Below are 4,171 nucleotides of genomic sequence, written 5' to 3'. Positions count from 1 at the left end.
CAGTTCCCCTCATCTAGTCTCCTTAAATCTCCGCTCTTATGAGATACACAAAGTATCTACGCCGAGTAACAGGTATTGAATTCTAGAGATTTGGACAAGTTGTCTCTTTGTATCGCAGCGGAAGAGCTTGAATACAAGCTCTAAATAAGGCCAGGAAATGGATTGGACTGCAGGTTTTAACGATTGTGCTAAGTGAACCCTAGCTAGCCACTAGAGCTACTTAAGGAATCAGAATAAACTACACATACTGTAACTACACATTGAAGAGTATATCAGCCATGTTGCTGTCTCCCAGCATTAATGAGGGAATCGTCCTTATATTGTGTTGCACCCTGCGATTATGCAATGGTAAAGCAGACTGTATACACATACAAATACATCTTTAGACAGTGTGTGGGTGGCACAGTGGGCAGTGGATAGCATCATTGCCTCGCAGCGCTGGGGCCCTGGGTTCAGCTCCAGCTCTGGGGTGCTGGCTGTGTGGAGTTTGCATGTTCTTGTGGGTTTCCTCTGGATGCCCTGGCGTGAGTGTGTGTGTCTGTGTGTGCCCTGTGATGGACCCACTGCGTGCAGGGATAGGCTCTGGCTCCCCTGCAACCGTGATTTAGGAAAAGTGGTCAGAAAATTGCAGGGAACAGATTCATAAATCACACAGATTCAGTTTTGTCAGATGTAGCATTTTTTTTCACTTCGGTTCTTTTTTAACTTGGATTGAAAGCTGCTTTTCTGATGTTGAGGGAGAAAACCACATATTATAGATAATATGGATTAAGTATTTTAAAGCCCAGTGATTTTTCCTTTTTTAATCCACAGAACATGTTATATAAAATCAAAGGACCCCAGATATTTGAGTCTCGCATATGTTACTTCATTGCACTGGCTTTGTATAAGCAAGATAATCTTTTAATTCACGTATACTGTGCTCTGTGGGTGAACCCTGGAACATTATTAAATGGCATCACAGTCAGTTCGCTGGTTTTTCAGAACATAACCTCACAGATTTCCTCAGATTCGCATCCAATACATTTAATTCTCCACCAGAACAATTAAATCTGACTCCCTTTTCCTCATATTTTGGAAACTTCTCGTGATATGCATTGCTATTTATTTTTTATGTACAGTAGGTATGTGCTGCACTGCAAATTCTCTTTTAATACTTTCTAATTTTGGAAGCTTTGGATATTAATTGTCTTGGTTCTTTGCTCCAGTCCTCACTCCAGCCCGAGAGTTATGCACTCCATGCTCTTGATCGCTGAAACGTGCTGCATCGTCTCCTCCTCTTTCTCACAGTATTCACAGTTAAGATCAGCTCCATGTGGAGGACCGATGCAGCTCTCTCTGATACCTCTGCAAGGTCAAACAGCAGGTGGCTGTTAAGTCAAGGGAGCTCTCGTGTAATTTGATGCCATTGGGTCCAGAGAACACTGGACGTTCATCATTTACTGCATATGAGTCAAAGCGGCTGATAACATTGCTTGGATCATCGGTCTGTGGACGTTAGGGCACTGAGTCTTCAGGAGCCCCCAAATCTCTTTATTAATTCCTGTTTGTCAAACAAGGTCATGTATGAAACAGGTTCCACAGTATCTGTGGTTAACGTCAAATGCTAAGAGATCATCTATGATTAACATCATGGACTAAAGAACAAATGACTGCCACACTCATTGTGGAAGCACATGCTGACCTCGTCTAGTCTGACATGAAATAAGAAAGTGAAGAGTGCTGCATGGTTATTTAGTATAGCAAGTGTTATGCTACTCCAGTGTTTTGTCTTAAAAACTGATGACTGTGTAATACAACAGACAACAGCTTCTGCATATTGAAGACACTGACCAACAGTGCACAGTTATAAATCAATTTATTAGACAGCGTTTGCATAATGCATCCAATATGTTTTGTTGAGGAAACCACTGAGTGTAAGGAACTGCTTAAGCAGAATAGTCAAAGATAGTGTTGATTTTAGAGCATTGCCCTAACATTGCTTTCTTGCCTTGCCATGGCAGCATGTGTAGGTAAAGTTACCTCTGTTACTGAATGTGATACAGCGCTGAGAGCCAACAGTGAACTACAGAAGCATCACTGTGGAGCAGTGCCTTCATTGGAACAGTCAGCATCACAGTCCTGAGCATGTCTGAGGGTGAAGAGTAGGGAACTGAACTGAGGATGTCACAATAAAATAGGCTGTAAAGGAGATTTAATGAAGAGCAATAGGAACCTAAATCAATACTTAAGCAACATGTATGTTAGCGAAATCAAGTCAATAGTCTTTCTGAGGGAAGGGGTATTTATAATTGTCAAATTTAATGCGCAAGAGTGTTTTATGTAATCAGCCTCAGGGCCCTGGGTCTGTATTTTTATGCAAAGATATTGCATAGTTTCTCCAACTCCCGTAAAATTAATTTATTCTGGAAATGTTAATAGGGTCAAAGCAGAAAATGTCCTTGGTGTTAGTAAGGTTTGGCTTTGATGGCAAGTATGCATTGGCTCTTACTCTCTCCTGAACAGCATCACTGCTCCCCTGACCACATCAAGACCAGGAAAATAATTAGACAGCAGACGTGGGACTCAGATCCAAGGCTCTGTGAGGGCAGCAGGTTCAGTCACTGGTGACAACAGCAGTGTGACGTCCAAGATCAAAGCCTGAATGATAGCCCATTAAAGAACTGTCTGAGCTCGATGTTTGTCACCTGTGTGTATTGCTGAAATGTATAGAGCCTTGTAAAGTTTAAAAACAAATGTCGCTTCTGAAGGAGACTTGAACTTGCCAAAAGAATACTTTCAGGGGAAACGTTTTAAACTTGTTACACTGCTGCTTGGTTATATTGTTATTTTTCTGATGTTTCTTGTAAAAATCAACCTTAAAATTTGATCCAAAAAAGTGCCAGGTGATGTTTTATTAATACATATTCAAGTCAATGTTTGAAAAGAACGTTATAAATAGTTGCAGTCTGCTGTTTCTGAAACAAGGTTGATCAGTGATACCTCTTCCATGTTTATTGGACACTCAAGGGTTCTGACTGCAAGTAGTAGTTGTTAATTTTAAGATACAACACTGCAGTACTTACACTGAGTATTGCACATAATGAGAGGAGGAATCTGTTGAAATTTAAGTAATAGTGTCCTGTGATTCAGCAGAAACACAAAAAAGCTGACTAGGAGGCTGCATAAAAATTAGCTGACTCTAAGCTTCCTGCAAAGTCAAAGTGTTTGCATTAGAAAAGGCAGTGAAAATAATCATTTGATAAAGTGCTTGAACTCTAGTTTTCTGTTGCTTCCAGTTTGGCAATATTCGAGTCACGCTCTGTTGCTCACTTCAGATCACTTCAAACAGGCTATTTATTTTCCCAGGTGAAGCAACAGTTGCTCTCACTAGGCTTAATGCACTGTGCAACAGAAACCTGACAAGTGTCAGTGTGTTATTTCACACTAAGAGCATTCGGCACGGCTGAATAAAATTGGTATTTTCTGTCATTTGCTGAACGATTTCAACAGTCATATTCCCGTTTCAAGCTTTTACAAGAAGAGACTCCATCCCTCAACCCAGGTACGAGGTCTACCTACTGAATGTGCACCTGATCCACAAACTCAGACAAAGACTTGTGGGTATGCAGGATGTGTAAATCTCCTGTCACCTTCTTTATAGCTTTCAATAGCGTTTGAATATGAACAGATGCCACATGGTATATTCCAGATGTTTTCAGGAGAACAGCTTAGTTCTTGCGCAGTTATTCACAGCAGTCCAGCCTTCCTCGGTGGGAGCCCGGCGTGGACGCGGGGACGAGCCCGGCCCGGATGGTGGCCGGACTCCAGGACCGGGACAGGGATGCAGGAGCGATCCGCAGCGATATAAGGTAAGATGAAAGATGAATGATTTGTATTCATACAGGGGCAAGATGTTATGTAGGTCAAATACATGCTGTTCTGATATTGTCTGTTTTTTGTTCATCATCTGTTCAAATACAGATAGCAGATACAGTTCTTCTTTACCGTGACTCTCAGGATTTAGAGCTGGTCTTATATTCACTCTCTCCTGTGGATTCACTGTGTTACTGCTGGAAATAGCACTGCTACAATATCATGCCTTTGCTCACTAAATGCTTTTGAGGGCTGTGTAATAAAACATCTGCTGATCAAGAGACATTTCAATGAGAGTTTTATCAAAGACTACTAA

The sequence above is a fragment of the Lepisosteus platostomus genome, chromosome 21 (genome assembly GCF_059453375.1).
Source record: "Lepisosteus platostomus isolate fLepPlt1 chromosome 21, fLepPlt1.hap1, whole genome shotgun sequence".
Classification (NCBI taxonomy): Eukaryota; Metazoa; Chordata; class Actinopteri; order Semionotiformes; family Lepisosteidae; genus Lepisosteus; species Lepisosteus platostomus.
Note: the sequence above shows the minus strand (reverse complement) of the source record.